This window comes from Ahaetulla prasina, chromosome 1 (assembly GCF_028640845.1).
Source record: "Ahaetulla prasina isolate Xishuangbanna chromosome 1, ASM2864084v1, whole genome shotgun sequence".
In the NCBI taxonomy this organism is placed as follows: Eukaryota; Metazoa; Chordata; class Lepidosauria; order Squamata; family Colubridae; genus Ahaetulla; species Ahaetulla prasina.
Genome location: NC_080539.1, coordinates 304656843 through 304674461, shown reverse-complemented (window position 1 = coordinate 304674461; position 17619 = coordinate 304656843). Strand labels below are relative to the sequence as shown.

At 38.4% G+C, this 17619-nt stretch overlaps 1 protein-coding gene across 8 annotated transcripts in view; it reads left to right on the top strand.

The window, feature by feature from the left end:
- Window positions 1-6080: 6080 nt before the first annotated feature.
- MGA (MAX dimerization protein MGA) overlaps window positions 6081-17619 on the top strand; it is a 75202-nt gene continuing 63663 nt past the window's right edge. For 3 of the 8 annotated variants that reach the window (XM_058162040.1, XM_058162039.1, XM_058162035.1), the window contains exons 1-2: window positions 6084-6234; window positions 16449-16586. The gene's annotated coding sequence lies outside the window, so the exon portion shown is untranslated. Of the gene's footprint in view, window positions 6332-6660; window positions 6788-16448; window positions 16587-17619 lie in introns of those variants that run through there. The other 5 variants (XM_058162042.1, XM_058162041.1, XM_058162038.1 and 2 more) reach the window with 5 other exon arrangements.

The window sequence follows — 17619 nt, the reverse complement described above, 5'->3', positions numbered from 1 at the left end:
TTAAAGAACTCCTAAATTAAACTATGACATATTTTGAAAACTGGCTGAAAATACTATTGCCTAAAATCAATCTTCATGTTTTTTCAATGTCTGTTCTTCAACTGTTCATAGATTAGCATGTTTACCGTCTTAAGCTCCCATGCTACATACTACCCAATATATAATTCTTCTGAATATATCTGCCAAACATTGAATTATTCTCTTGCAATATATAGAGAGCATTCATGCATTTGATAATTATCCAGGAAAGGAAGTATAGTGTAGCATATAGTGTAGCAGTTTAATAAAAAGAGGAAATAAAGGAATAAAATAGAGGAAATAAAGAAAGAGGATTGGAAAACTTTGGAACAAAAGAAATTTGTTACAGAATGCCACAAATGTGTGAAGACTTACTATTTCCATTTTTCTAAACACATTAATAAACGTGTATACTGGTCTTAAAGTCAGATAAATGGGGAAGGTTGAGGTAAAATCTGGCAAACTACCTCGTAAAAAACCTTGCCAAGAAAATTTTATAGAAAGGCTCTCAAGTAAATTAGGTATGGTGCCCAACAATAGGACCTCCCAGGCCCAAAGGTACCAAAGAAGCTACTGGGGAAGCACAAGGATTTCCAGTGAGTAATCAAACATTAAGAGCACACCTGGGGCATTAGCATCTGAGGAGTCTCTCAGTGCAGCCATTGGTGAAAGCAAGAGTCTGTGCTACACAAAGACAGATTGGATAGCAATGCGGAATGTCTGACAAATGAGCAGGGTAAATTGGATACCATCCAATAAGAGATGGTCCAGTTTAAAATCAACCTCCTTGGCACCACTGAGATACACTGGATAGAAAATGGATATTAGCCATATGAGGAATTCACTATTTATTACATGACACCAGGAAAACAAATGGAGTGGCATTTATTGAAAGCAATAAATTTGCCCAAGTAGTGGAAAGTTTCTTGACAGTTAATAATCGCATTATGGCCAGTTGAATCTGAGCCAAGGTCCTCAAAATCACAGTTGTCCAAGTCTATACCCTAATTACTAATGCAGCAGAGCTTGAAATAGAGGATTTCTATGCCAGCATAAAAAAACCTCTGAAGCGCATCTCCAAACAAGACATTGTTTCATATACTGTGTGATTTCAATGCAAAAGCTGGCAGCCAAGCAGAAAGAGGTATCACTGGCAGTTTTGGATTTGGGGAGAATAGTGCAGACAATTATCTGACTCAAGTTTGCCATGGTAATTGATTTTGAATCATGAATATCTGGTTCAAATAGCAAAGTGTTGCTTATACACTTGGATCTCACCGAATTAAGTGCACCATAATCAGATTATGGCCTATGCAGCCATCAATGGTCCAGTTCAGTCCCCACTGGCAACAAACATCTGGATGCTGATTGCAGTTCAGATCATGAATTGTTGGTGGCTAAGACCAAAGCCAAATTATGCTACTTCAGAAAGACAACACCAAAGAAGTTTGATATCACCAAAATTCCTTCCAAGTATGCAATGAAGATGAAAAATAGACATTGCTTGATGTATGGTGACAAGAAATTCAAATGATCATCATTGAAACAGTAGCTGAACACGTAACATATAAGAATTTATATGAAGAAGCTAGCTATTTATTTATTTATTTATTTATTTATACCGCCCTTCTCCCGAAGGACTCACAGCCAGATAAAATAAACAATAATATAAATACAATATAAAATACTATTAAAAAACTTATTCAAATTGGCCAAAATTAAAAGAAATTTAAAATCATAAAACCCATTAAAAGTTAAAAACCATATAAATCTAAAATCCTATGCCAGTCCTGCGCGAGTGAACAAATAGGTGTTCAGCTCACGGCGAAAGGTTCGAAGGTCAGGGAGTTGGCGAAGCCCTGTGGGAAGTTCATTCCAGAGGGTAGGGGCCCCCACAGAGAAGGCCCTTCCCCTGGGGTCGCCAGCCGACATTGCCTGGCCGACGGCACCCTAAGGAGTCCCTCTCTATGAAAGTGCACGGGTCGATGGGAGGCATTCGGTAGCAGTAGGCGGTCCCGTAGATAACCCAGCCCTATGCCATGGAGCGCTTTAAAGGTAATAACTAGCACCTTGAAGTGCACCCAAAAGACCACAGGTAGCCAGTGCAGCCTGCGCAGGAGTGGTGTCACATGGGAGACACGAGCGGCTCCCTCTATCACCCGCGCAGCTGCATTCTGGACCAGCTGGAGCCTCCGGGTGCTCTTCAAGGGGAGCCCCATGTAGAGAGCATTGTAGTAATATGATTAAATAATATGATTTTATTGTGATTTTACACACACACACACACACGGTTTTATCTCAACGTTGTAAGCCATCCAGAGTGGTCTGACAGTGAGATGGGTGGCAAATTGAATAAACAAAACAAACAAAAGAAGCCACAGAAAAAGCATAAGCCTTGTGCCACAGGATGGAAAATGATCAGTGCTCATTCCATTGCCATAAAAGGCAACTCCAAGGATTGTTCCAATTGCCACACAATTGCAGATTTGAAGATTGTTCCAATTACCAACACAATTCAAGCTGTAAATTATTGAATTAAAAAAAGGAAATAAAAGACAAGGAAAAAAATTGTTTTGCCCCTTGACCAAGTCCAATAAGTTATTTATGATACCAATAAAGGAGAGTATTTATAGCTCAGGGTTAAAATGAGGGGCCCTTGGTGCTCTCTGAGCTTGTTTTCTTGCAGAGATTTCATGATCAAAACTAATAACGTCAGTGCTATGATGTTACCTACTTTGGATAATGAAACGTCTGCAAAACAAGCAAGCTAAGAGAGCACCAAGGACCCCTGAACTTATTTATGCTGACTCTATGGCTGGATTCATATAACATACTGTTACAAATAAGCCAATCATATTTTTGCATAGCAGAGCATCTGAACAGAGCATCTGAAGTTGAAGAAAAAAATGTCAGAATCTATATTCTTATACATGGAATGTCAAAAGATAAGTTCCTACAACATACGGTACCTTATTATACCAGATGCTCCTCTCATACTTACCCTGAACTAGAAAACTGAAAACTATAGACAGCCCCAGCTAAACAGAGAAGCCAATTTTGTATCTGACCACTCCTCTTTAGATTTAAATTTTAAAAAAAAATAACACCTATATTATTTTTATAAATAACTCAAGGCAGCCAACACACCTAATTCTTTTTCTTCCTCCTGTTTCCCCCACAATCATCCTGTAATGAGTAGGGTTGAAAGAGAGTGACAGGCCCAAAGACACCCAGCCAGCTTTCATGCCTAAAGTGGGACTAGAACTCACAATTTCCTGGTTAAAGCTCATAGACTTACTTATCAGTTTGATTTTAGAAAATGGCTATATTGTAGCTGAAGCCACTAGAGACAACTTCTGTTCTACCTCCTTTGTTTGACCATGTGTGTACACATAAACAAAATAGTTGCAGCAACCTCAATGTTATAGAAAAGCTCTTCCCTACTATTTTGTGCCAAAAATGGATGAGAGAATAAACCCATGTTAACATATTCTGATGGACCCAGTTTATATGCAAAGCCTATCACAAGGTAATAGTCAGTAAAACAATAGGCATAAAGATGACAGTGAAGGTCCGGCACTATCCTTCTCTGGAAATAAAATAATTTCTGATTAGTTGCCAGTAATATGATATAAAACATACCACTAATCTGGCCAAAGGAGTAGAAAGCCATCATATTATGACAAAGAACTATAAAAGAATTATTGTATGGCCAAGATCCCAACAAGTAAGCATATTTGGACAGATTAGCTGATTGAATCAGACTATGTCTTGACTTATTCAACAAACTATGGGTAATAGCTTATCAGTGTGAACTTGAACAGTGGCTTATTCCAAAAACCACTGTTAAACCATGGCTGTAAACCACTCGCAAGCTGGGTCATTGCTTTAATCATTTTACAATTAAAGGAGTTAAAAAGTTACTTTGAATCATTTACCCCATTTGGTAATTTCCATCGCTGAAAAAGTGAGTTATAGACCAACAAGGAAAACATAGTGCTGATTATCACTAAATGTCTATGGAGATTCTCAGTCATCCAGGTCATAGTTGTCCCAATGGTGCTTTTTCCAGCGGCAACTGGACTTTCTGGTTTTTCTTTGAAGACCTTAAAGACTCTTGAGAGAGCTGAAGCAGCTTCTTGGATGAGAAGCCAAACGTCTTGAAAAAGCACCTTTTCACCAATTGAAAGTAAACCAGAAACATTTTTATTAGGAATTCTCATGAGAAAATACATCAAAGAAATAAAATATCTGATTTTACATATTATAACTGCTGCATGAATAACATACGCACAAAACTGGAAACAGGAAAGGACACCAACAGATGAAGAAGTGATCGGAAAAATTTTAGATTGTGGCGAGATGGACAAGTTAACAAAAGAAATTAAAGAGAAAGAAGAGACAGATTATTATATAATCTGGAACACATGGTATGAATGGCTTGAGACTAGAAATAAAGAACAAAATATAAAGGAGAGAAACTAGAAATGTATAATTGTTGTTAGTTGCGAAGTCGTGTCCGACCCATCGTGACCCCATGGACAACTTTCCTCCATATATAATATGTATATAATAAATATATAAAAATGTATAAAAGTAAACCTATTAGTTTTAGATAATGTAACTAAAGAAAGAAAGAAAACGGGATAAGAAATAAAATAAAATAATAAATGAAATATGCGGGGAAAGGTATAAAAACGAAAGAAGATCACTAAGAAGCGTTGTTTAAAAATAGGTTATATTTATATGTCGTATGTTATGTGTTTGTCATATTGTATGTTATAATATGGCAAATCTAGACAGCGTACTAAAAAGCAGAGACATCACCCTGCCAACCAAAGTGCGTATAGTCAAAGCTATGGTTTTCCCAGTTGCAATGTATGGCTGTGAAGGTTGGATCATAAGAAAGGCTGAGCGCCAAAGAATTGAGGCCTTTGAACTCTGGTGCTGGAGAAGACTCCTGCGAGTCCCTTGGACTGCAAGGCGAACAAACAAGTCAGTCCTAGAGGAGATCAACCCTGACTGCTCTTTAGAAGGCCAGATCCTGAAGATGAAACTGAAATACTTTGGCCACCTAATGAGAAGGAAGGACTCACTGGAGAAGAACATAATGCTGGGAAAGATTGAGGGCAAAAGAAGAAAGGGACGACAGAGAATGAGGTGGCTGAATGGAGTCACTGAAGCAGTAGGCATGAGTTTAAATCGACTCCAGAGGATGGTAGAGGACAGGAAGGCCTGGAGGAAAGTTGTCCATGGGGTCGCGATGGGTCGGACACAACTTCGCAACTAACAACAACAACAAATGTTATAATAAAACAATATTTTTTTTTAAAAAGAGGAAGAAAAAGCACCTTTGGGACATAGTACTGATTACATGCTATTTCTTTAAAGAAGTGAAAACAGGAGTGTTATGTTAGAAGGGAGCCCACAGGAGGCCTCGAAGTAAGGGCTGTCTTTGGGCCAGGCAAGCGTCGTAGGCCTACTACCGGAGAATCGAGGACCGATGAACGCCAAAGGACACGGCCTTACTTCGGTGGATTAAAAAGGAGCGGGCGCTGACGGTTGGCTTTTGTTTTATTTTTTTGCTCAAGGCTCTTGGCAAGAAAAGGACAGAGGCTCAGCCTGAAAGCGGAACAACGCTCGTGTGATGCTGCGGAGGCTGCCTTCCCGCCTTCCCCGCCCCCAACCTTTGGAAAGAGGAATAAACCTTGTTCCACGCTTTCCCACAACGCTGCGGGAATGTTGAACCGCTCCCGGAGCGTAGCCCACAAACCCAGAACCCGGGGCTGGGAATGCATCGGGCGGAGAAATTTCGGCGCGCCCGAGCGCTTCGAGTAAAACGCGAAGCAGGGAAGCCAAACGGCAACGTGGCGCTTTAAGCACGAGAAATGTCAAACGGGCTCCTCCCACATATCCTCTCCCTTCCTCAGCAAGGCGAGTCCCTGCATTTGGTGGCGGCCGGAGAAACCCCGATTCCCCCGCCACGGTCGAGCCTTGCGAACTGTTCCGCACGTAAGCGAAACCGGCAAGCGCGAGACAAATGAGGGAAAACGGGGCGGGGGAGTGAGATTGGAGGGAAGAGATCGGGGGAAGAAGAAAAAAAAAAGGAAGACGGGAGCCACCGAGAGCACGTGACAAGCTGCAGGCGAAGAGGAGGTGTCGCGCGGGCTAGCACCGCGCCTGCGCCCCTCCAGGCGCGCCGACGACGTCACATGGGTGCGTGCGCACGTTTCTCTCCATCGGGTAACACGATTTGGCTGTGAATATAGCAGGAAGGGGGAGGGGGTTACATCGTCCCACTCGAGATCACACGGTAAAAGCGGACGAGGGGGTGGGAGAAGGACACCGGGCCTATATGTGTGGGGGCGTATGTGGGGGAGGGGAGAGGAAGGGAAGGGCGGGAGAGAACTTTTCCTCTGCTTTCCTTCCACCGAGGAGCGAATCGCGCGCAACTTTCCGCGTGTCTCTCATACCTCCTGCTCTCTCAAAGGCTGCCAGCTGAGAAAATTAACACCCGTTTCCCCCTCCTCTTCCCCGCCCCCGCCGTCGGCCACGAGCGTCGTGTCGAAGCCCTCGAGAGGAAGTGGGGGAGGGGCGGGAACGGGCGGGAGCCGCGCGTCGCCTCGCGTGTCAGGGAGGCTCCTCGCGCTACACGCGGAGCGACGCTTTTCGAGGCGCCGTCGCGTGCGGAGCCCGGAGCTGCGGCTGCGCTCCCGCTGCCAACCCCTCGCTTGCGCGGGACGATGGCACCCGGTGGCCTTCGGGGAGGGTAACGTGCCTGTCGTACGCTTGGGCGGCCGTTGGGTCTCGGAACGCGCGCTTCTGCCCTTTTCGGGCCTTCGGGTGTTTTTTTTTTTTTTCCCCTTTCCCCTAAAGCTGGTTTTCCCGCCGTTGCTTTTCCCCGCCAAGCGCCCCCTTTGTTGACTTAGCCGCGGGTGGGGCGGTTTAGCTGTGCGTGGGAACCGCGGGTGTTACACCCCCCCCCCACGGGCCAGAGCTCCGCGCTGCTTTAAAGGTAGGGTTGCAGGAGGCTCTGAGCCACAATAAACGGGGGCTTTCAGTCTAAAAGCACAATTTCACACTCCGTTGGTTTCCTCGGTTTTTAAGCATTCGGTGTATCGTGGCAACTTAGGAAAGAGGCCTTGTGCCCCTAAGCCTTGTGATCAAGTGATCCATAGGTAAACGTGTCCTGCGAGCACAACCATAAAGCGGGGAGGAAACAATACCTGGAGAGAGAGACAATCAGTCCACAAACACTCTTTGGGAGCAGGTGACTTTTCTAGGATGACTAGTGGGAAAAACCCTGCAAACGTGAACCAAAAGTCTAATAGGGTACTGAATCTGGACTGCAAAACACCCGGATGAGCGTGCCTAAGTCTGTAGAAAAAGTAAAATCTATATTTCAAACGTATTAAAATATTTTATTGAGTCCTGTTACTACTACTATGATCTTCTAATATTAGTGGTTCCTATGAATGGTGCACGATAGGAATAATTAACACAATTGGCTCTTTGGCAGTTTTGATACAATGTAATAACATTCCACAAACCATAAGGTTGACTGCTGAAAGTCAACCTTAATAAATGTGCTTTGAAGTAAATGTTTATGTTCAAAGACTGAAGCAAAATAAAGCCTAAGTGACATGCAGAGATTCTGGTGTATCTGTGGCAAATTAAATTATAAACACATGATTCAGTGCAAAGGGCAGATTAAATCAGTGACTGATGCAAGGTCATTCAGTTTTGTGTCTAGGTTTAATGCATAATTTCCTGGTTTCCCTATTCAGTATATCTATACAAATACTTCAGAGAAAAATGATTTTCTTTTATGAAATGAGTATCAGCCTTTGAGTTACCAATTTGGTTTTTCAAAGCTGTAGTATGGGAAGTCATTTCTTTTTTCCAAAATTAGGTATAAAATATTCTACATGGTAGATTTCAAATTACGCTCATCAGTCCAAGTGGCTTATATATATTTTAGTGGAACAGCATTCTGTTGAATTCGAATAGATGATATGTCACTTTCTCTTACCAGTGGAAAAGTCCAGTTTTGAATAGAATCTGACAGTGCTGTGTGGCATGTTCATTTTTTTTTAATGAGGCCATCAAGGTGTGTGCGTGTGTCCGATTCTTCTTGTAATTTGATATATTTAACTTAAGTAATATAAAGTTGCATAAATATATTTTTGGAAATTATTGGTCTTTTTAAAAATGTAACGTTTTAATATGGCTGGCTATTGCTATTTCTGCTTGTATATATGCTGTTTTGGTTTTGCATAAATATTTCAGATGTGCTTTTTCTTTTGAAGATACAGTTCAAGAAATAAAATACATTGGCTTTTATCTGGTTTAACAACTAAGAAAGGAACAGATGGAAGGTGATTGTTTTGCACCTTTCTCTGCTAGTTCATTGCCAGTACATTGGAGAAGCTGACTGAATAGAGTGAACTACCAGTACTTTCAAAGTACCTTCCTTCCCTATATCCCGTGCCTGGTACCATTATATTTAATGTAGTCTTTTGGGATGTTCCTTTCTATATAAATGTTTATCTGGATTCAGCTTTATTTTCTTTACGCTTATCACAAAGTTCAGTGAGCTTATTAAACCATAAATTGTGGTTTACAAACAATAGCTGGAGTCATAACAAATTATGGTATGGCTAGTAACTAAGATTATTTTATTTTATTTATGGATTCATTAGCATCAAATGGAACTTTTGTAGTTTCATTGTACCATTTTGAAAGATGTAATATGTAAAAAGTAACACTGGATCAACCTATGGTGAATAGGTTGATCCCCTCCTCTCTGTGGAGCCCCTCATATATTGGAAGACTGCTTTCAAGTCACCCCAGCCCTTCTCTTCGTTAGACTAAAAACACCTAGTTCCTGCAAATGTTCATTGTATGTTTTATCCTCTAGTCCCCTAATCATCTTCGTTGCTCTTCTTTCCACTCTTTCTAGAGTTAATGTTTTTGTTGTTACAAAGTATTTTCCCTGTGGCTGGCTATTGCTATTTCTGCTTGTATATATGCTGTTTTGGTTTTGCATAAATATTTCAGATGTGCTTTTTCTTTTGAAGATACAGTTCAAGAAATAAAATACATTGGCTTTTATCTGGTTTAACAACTAAGAAAGGAACAGATGGAAGGTGATTGTTTTGCACCTTTCTCTGCTAGTTCATTGCCAGTACATTGGAGAAGCTGACTGAATAGAATGAACTACCAGTACTTTCAAAGTACCTTCCTTCCCTATATCCCGTGCCTGGTACCATTATATTTAATGTAGTCTTTTGGGATGTTCCTTTCTATATAAATGTTTATCTGGATTCAGCTTTATTTTCTTTACGCTTATCACAAAGTTCAGTGAGCTTATTAAACCATAAATTGTGGTTTACAAACAATAGCTGGAGTCATAACAAATTATGGTATGGCTAGTAACTAAGATTATTTTATTTTATTTATGGATTCATTAGCATCAAATGGAACTTTTGTAGTTTCATTGTACCATTTTGAAAGATGTAATATGTAAAAAGTAACACTGGATCAACCTATGGTGAATAGGTTGATCCCCTCCTCTCTGTGGAGCCCCTCATATATTGGAAGACTGCTTTCAAGTCACCCCAGCCCTTCTCTTCGTTAGACTAAAAACACCTAGTTCCTGCAAATGTTCATTGTATGTTTTATCCTCTAGTCCCCTAATCATCTTTGTTGCTCTTCTTTCCACTCTTTCTAGAGTTAATGTTTTTGTTGTTACAAAGTATTTTCCCTGTGGCTGGGTATGCCACATTTGCTTTGCTTACAATTTTGCATTCATTCATAATATTAATAAGAGATGGTTGTTTTGTTTTTCAAACTCTTAGCAATTTTTTCAGAGCTGATTACTGTGGCTTTGTCAACAAATTGGTTTACAAATGCGAAGTATCTTAAGGAGTTTAACCAGCAATTGTCTGTACAGGTAGTCCTCGATATATAACCACAATTGAGCCCAACATTTCTGTTGCTAAGAGAGACATTTGTTAAGTGAATTTTGCCCCATTTTATGACCTTTTTTGCAAGAGTTGTTAAATCAATCAATGCAACTGTTAGTAACATGGTTGTTAAGTGAATCTGACTTTCCCATTGACTTTGCTTGTCAGAAGTTCGCAAAAGGTGTGATCTCATGGCCTCAAGACACTGCAACCATCATAAATATGCCAAACAATTGCCAAACATTTAGATTAGATTAGATTAGATTAGATTAGATTAGTTTAGAACAGAACAGAACAGAACAGAACAGAATAGAATAGAACAGAATTTTTTATTGGCCAAGTGTGATTGGACGCACAAGGAATTTGTCTTGATGCATATGCTCTCGGTGTACATAAAAGAAAAGAGATGTTCATCAAGAATTGTAAGGTACAACACTTAATGATAGTCATAGGGTACAAATAAGCAATTAAATCATATTAGGAAACAGTCAATATAAATCGTAAGGGTACAACCAACAAAGTTACAGTCATACAGTCATAAGTGGAAGGAGATGGGTGATGGGAACTATGAAAAGGTTAATAGTAGTGCAGACTTAGTAAATAGTTTGGCAGTGTTGAGGGAATTTTTTTGTTTAGCAGAGTGATGGCGTTCAGGAAAAAACTGTTCTTGTGTCTAGTTGTTCTGCTGTGCGGTGTTCTATAGCGTTGTTTGAGGGTAGTAGTTGAAACTGTTTATGTCCAGGATGCAAGGGTCTGTAAATATTTTCACAGCCCTCTTTTTGATTTGTGCAGTATGCTGGTCCTTGATGGAAGGATGGTTGGTAGTAGTTGTTTTTTCTGCAGTTCTAATTATCCTCTGAAGTCTGTGTCTGTCTTGTTGGGTTGCAGAACCAACAGGCAGTTAATAGAGGTGCAGATGACAGACTAAGTAATTCCTCTGTAGAACTGGATTAGCAGCTCCTTATACAAATGAATATTAAATACAAAAATAAATTGCAGAAAAAGAAAAAGGAATTAGAAGAGGAAATTAAAAAGAAAGAACAGTTATTGATAAATAGCCCAGGAAATAGTAAAATAAAAGAATCAATAAATATATTAAGAGGTCAGTTTAACATGTTGATGGCAGATCAAGTAGCAATTAATTTACAATATGTAAAACATAATACGTTTAATAATGCCAATAAGCCAGGAAGATGGCTTGCCTATTTAATAAGGAAAAAACAGAAATCACGAACGATTGATAAAATAGAATATAGGGGTAAGGAAGTTTATCAAAAGAACTTGATTAAAAAAGCATTTTTAGAGTATTATAGTAAGTTATATACTAGGGATATGATTGATGATACAGAGATAGAAAGATATTTACAACAACAAAATATTTGTGAGCTTACAGAAAATCAAAGAGAAGAACTGAATCAATTAATTACTTCAGAGGAAATTTTGTTAGCAATTAAGCAACTTAAAATCGGTAAAGCACCAGGTACAGATGGTTTAACAGCTGTTTATTATAAAAATTTACAAAATGAGATGGTTGAACCACTTAAAGAGTTATTTAATAAAATTCAAATGGAAGGGGATGTTCCCCCTTCATGGAGGACAGCCTTTGTTTCGTTAATACCGAAGGAAGATCGAGATGGTATTAAAGAGAATTATAGGCCTATATCACTTTTAAATACTGATTACAAGATATTTGCCAAGATACTTACTAATAGATTAATGCCAGTGATGAATCAAATAATTCATAATGGTCAGTCAGGATTTATTAAGGTAGACAGATGAGATATAATGTGAGGCAAATTGTAAATTTACTTGAATATTTGGAACGAAACAACCAAGTCTCAGCGGCATTCTTTTTTTTTTTTGATGCTGAAAAAGCCTTTGATAGATTGGATTGGTAGTTTTTGTTTAAAGTAATAGGAAAAATGCAATTTGGGGATTATTTTATCCATGCAATTAAAGCAATATATCAGAAGCAAACAGCACAAATAATAGTAAATGGTGGGTTAACAGAAACTTTTAAAATTGGGAAAGGGACGAGACAGGGATGTCCCCTGTCCCCATTACTTTTTATTTTAACTTTAGAAATTCTTCTGAATAAAATACGTGGTTCCGATCGAATAAAGGGAATTAGAGTTAAACATCAAGATTATAGATTAAGAGCTTTTGCAGATGACTTGGTTGTTACTGTATCTCAACCAATATACTCAGCTACTGGTTTAAAAGATATAATTGGTCAGTATGGTAAAGTATCTGGATTTAAGGTGAATCAGCAAAAGACAAAGATGATAACTAAAAATATGAATATACAACAAAAAGAAGAGTTAGAAAGAACTACAGGTTTTGAAATCGTTAAAAAGGTTAAATATTTAGGAATATATATTACAGCTTCAAATGTCAAATTATACAAAAATAATTATGAGGTATTGTGGCAGAAGGTATGGAAAGAAATGGAGAATTGGAAGAAGTTACAACTATCCTTGCTGGGAAGAATAGCGGCTATAAAATGAATGTTTTGCCCAGGTTTCTATTTTGTTTCAAATGATACCGGTACTTAAGAATGATATCAAATTACAGGAATGGCAAAAGGGGGTTAATAACTTTGTATGGATGGGCAAAAAACCAAGAATAAAATTAAAAATAATGCAGGACACAAGGGAAAGGGGGGGTCTTAAAATGCCTAATTTAAAATTGTATTATGAAGCAGTTGTCTTATCATTAATTACTGATTGGATTAATTTAACTGAGGAAAGAGTTTTGAATATAGAAGGTTATGGTTTGTTATATGGGTGGCATGCCTATTTATTATATGATAAGAAAGTAGATAAAATATTTAAAAATAATATAATTAGAAATGCATTATTGAGGGTCTGGAGGAAATATCAATATAAATTAGATGGAAAGATTCCAATATGGGCAATCCCGAGACACATGATAGAAAATATAAATATATATCAAAAGATGGAGGTAGTTACCTATAAAGAACTTCTTTGTATGGAAAAGGGGGAATTACAATTAAAATCCAGAGAAAAGATGGGGGAAGAAGGGAAAAATTATACATGGTTCCAATATGGACAATTACAAGCTAGATGGAAATTAGATCAAAAAATAGGTGTTAAGCAAACTGAGGATAATTTGTTAAAACAAATGAGAGATCAAGGTCAACAGCATATTAAGAGGTTGTATAATGTATTAGTAGAAATAGACTCAGAGACTGAATTGGTTAAGGATTGTATGATTAAGTGGGCACAAAATTTTCAGCAACCAATAATGTTGGAAACTTGGGAAAGAATTTGGGTGAGGAATGTTAAATTTACACAAGCGCAAAATATGAGAGAAAATTTTATAAGATGTTTTATAGATGGCATTTAGACCCCAAAAAGTTGTCATGTATGTATCCTAATGTACAGGCTAAATGTTGGAGATGCGATTGTGAAGATGCCACTTATTACCATATATGGTGGACTTGTAAAAAAGTTAAAGCATTTTGGATTAAAGTATGGTGGATCATGCAGAATATTTTGAAAAAGATTAAGTTTACTCCGCAGTTCTTTCTACTAGGAATAATTATGGATTGTACAGCTATAGAGACTAAATTGATTTTGAACTTAATAACAGCCGCAAGACTTTTGATTGCTCAATATTGGAAGAAAGAAGAATTACCTACAATTGAAGAATGGACACTTAAAGTATCAAATTTGGCAGAAATGGCAAAAATTTCTGCTTACTTGAAAGACTATACACAAGAAAAATATATTTTAGAATGGAAAATGTGGATTGATTATATTCAAAATAAGTATCAGATAAAAAAATATCGAATAGCATATGAGTAAATTTAGGAAATATTTTGTATTAGATATATTTCTGAAGGAGAGGGGAATTGAGAGTGTGATTATGTGTGGAGTGACTAGAGATTATAATTTAGGAATTATTTTGGATTATGATTGTTAGTTTTGATACCCTGCATTTTGTTCTGGGAAGTCGGGGTGGGGGGTAAGGGGGAGGGGAATTGGGGGGTTGAGGGTAGAGGATGGAGTGATGGTTAATGTACAGGGATTATTGAAGATGTATAAATATAATTAATGTAGGGTCGGTCTGCCCAGTTACCATTTTAGAACGGTGGGGAGGGAGAAAAGAGGAGAGAGTAGGAGGTAGGAAAGAGGAGAAGAGGAAGGAAGAGGGGTAGAAGAGGGAGAAGGAAGGTGTAGGGTGGAGGGAGGAGAGGATGTAGATAAGAGAAGGAGAGGAAGGTCTGGAAAGTAGAAGAAGGTAGAAGAGGGAAGAGTGTTAAAAAGGGGGGTGGTGACTGGGCAAGCCCGACTAATTGTATATAACTGTACATTGGATGAGCTGTTTGATATGATTGTAAAAATAAAACTTTTTAATGAAAAAAAAAAAGAAGGATGGTTGGTAGTAGTTGTTTTTTCTGCAGTTCTAATTATCCTCTGAAGTCTGTGTCTGTCTTGTTGGGTTGCAGAACCAACAGCCAGTTAATAGAGGTGCAGATGACAGACTAAGTAATTCCTCTGTAGAACTGGATTAGCAGCTCCTTGGGCAGTTCGAGCTTTAAATTTTATTCACATGACTGTGGGGAAGCTGCAATGGTTGTAGATGTGAAAAACAGTCATGTCACTTTTTTAGTGTTGTTGTAACTTGAACGGTCACTGAATGAGCTGTTGTAAGTAGAAGACAGCTTGTATTTGGTATACTTAGCATTTAACACAGAGGCCAAGCCTAGTCTCCCCTCTCTGAGTTTGTTTGTTTCCCTATGTTCTTCTCTTGTGTACTTGTAAGAAGAAATTTAGAATTTGTTATCTGAACGTAGATAGTTTTGTTAATCTCAAAAAAAACTTTAAAAAGTGTCTAAATGAACGTTTAGGAAACTGGCTTATTTTCACTACACATAATCTGTAGGATTGAAATTAACTATTTTATAATGTTCAATCTAAATGGAAATTAAACTTCTTGGTCAATCTGTGGCTGACCTACTGTAGATGGGGAAAAAAGGACTGCAAGAGGGTGAGAGCCCAGTAAGAGGTTGTGCTTTTTCTTGTAATATTGAACTACTGCTTAGTATTTGAACCAAGACACTGGAATGTGAAACATTTGAAAACAGCCATGTCCTGAAATTTGAGAGGACAGAAGATGGTTTTATTTTGCAACCATATTGTAAACATAAATAAACGTTAATGAGGCCATGACATGGTCTCCTGTACTATTCCCCTTTTTACTTCCTGGTTTCTCTGAATCAGAAGTTATAGCAAATTATAACTGATGAATCAGGGCAAAGGTGTGGAAAGAACTTTTTTATCAGCTTAGTTAAGATCAGAATTTGATACTTACCTATGTTTCACTGTTAGGATGAGTTGCACTGCAGACATTGTCAAAACACACTAAAATATGATCTACTTTACTAAAATATCCTCGACATTTGTTTATCAATTACAGTAACTCTTTGACTTACAACCACAATTGAGCCCACAGTTCTGTTGTTAAGTGAAACATTTGTGAAGTGAGTTTTGCCCTATTTTACGTTTTTTTCTTGCCACAGTTGTTAAATGAATCACTAAAATTGTTAAGTTAGTAACATGATTGTTAAGTGAATCTGGCTTCCCCATTGACTGCTTGTCAGAAGGTCACAGAAGGTGATCACATGACTCCAGGATAATGCAACTGTCATAAATATATACCAGTTGCCAAGCATCCAAATTTTGATGACATGACCACAGGGATGCTGCAACAGTCATAAGTGTGAAAAACTGTCAGAAGTCAATTTTTTCAATCCCATTGTAACTTCAAACAGTCACTAAATGAACTGTTGTAAGTTGAGAACTACTTTACTGTATAGTCACCATTTAACTGAAATAGATGAATCTATTGCAAGTTACATTTATTTTATTTATTCTTGAAATTCATACTTGGAAATAACTTTTCTAGATGTAAGTGTAATAAAAATGCTTATTTATAACCCCAGAAAAGGCAATTGGGAAATGAAAGGAATTATAATAAAAGTCCACAGTTAAATGTTTAACATGCTTGTGAAATAAACATGTTTCCCTTTGTGTGCTTCCTTTCAACCAATTCTGTTCTGATGCATCCAGAGCAGATTTATTATTTTACTCTTTTTTTTGTCATGCTTTCATTCAAATTATTTGATCAGAGAATCATGATTAAAAAAACTAAAAAAAGATAAAAGACAAAATGTATATAATAAAAATATTAGAATTTAAAAACCTAGCTTAGAAAAATACCTTAATTTATGTTCTAAATTAGTTAAAGTACAAAGAATAATAATAATGTGCTAATTGGACTTGTCAGAAGTTAATACCAAACCAGGATATTTGTTCATATTTTTAAAAAATAAGCAACAAAGTTTATAAAATTAATTGATCTTGATTTCTTTCTATTAAAAAGATAATTTACTTAATTTATTTATCATACTTATCTTTTGTTTTCTTTTGACAGCTACATGAATTGACTAATGTTTCCACCTACAGTAGCTTCTGGGAAAAGAAGATGACTGTAAAGCAAGTTCATCAGTACAAACGTCTAAACAATAGAAAATATAAAACAGTGGTTTAGCTTGCCTTTGCAAAATTTCAGGTCAGTTATTGGGCATCTTTTTATGTGGTATTATCTTTAAATTTAGACCTGTTGTATATAGGAACTCTTACATCTTCTCCAATATTTTGTTTTGAACTGAATCCATATAGGAGCTGAGAACCAATACCAGAACAATATAGAGATTGTTCCAGTGGTTCTATCTTACAGGTAGTTCATGCTTAATGGCCATGTTCAGCTACTATTCAAAGTTACAGTCTGAGCAAATGGTACTTATGTCTGGTTTCCCAAGTTATAGACATTACCGTGTGTTCTGTCCCCCTACCTCAGTCCGGGAGGCACGTGAAATGACTCAATTAGCCGGCAATTTAGCCCACGGCAGCTATCAGCTCTGGAAGCAAACCAGCGAGCGTCTGGCAAGGTTTTCTTTTATCTTTCTTGATGCCAGCGTGTCAACTAGGAAGTCAGGAACAAACAGCACTCCAAGCCAAATGCTCAGTCAAATAGTTCAGCTCAAGTTTTCTCCAGTCAGTTGATTTGTTCGTCACGAAGTAGTATAGCAGCCCCTCCTGCTTTTATCCCCTGTGGGGTGTGGCTCCATGATTCAGCACTTTCTAGGCCTGCCCCACCCCTGCTTCTGTTGTTCCCGCCTTTCTTGTCTACAAAACCTGGGTTTTAACCAGGACTGATTGTCCACAGCTGGGTTTGGGAGCATTGCCTGGGCGGGGGGAGATACAGGAGACAGAGACCTTGTTACTTCCTCCACCTGGCCTGCCTCTGGCTCCTGGAGCTGAGCCAGAGAGGCCGGCCCTGCGGAGGGGAGCCCTGATGGCCCTTCCCCCTCACACTCTGAGTCATTCTCTGGCAGGGGGCCAGGCCGTGGGGGGGGGGGCTGGAGCCACAACACCGTGTCCCTGCTGTCATTAAAATTTAAGTGCTTGGGCATTTACAACTCAGAGTGCACTTCATTCCCCTCATTTCAACTTTGAGCTAAAAACGGTCTTTTATATTGGTAATTTCAGGTTATAGTATCAGTAAGACTAATTGTACAGTTTTATTTACAGTGCTGCCTTTT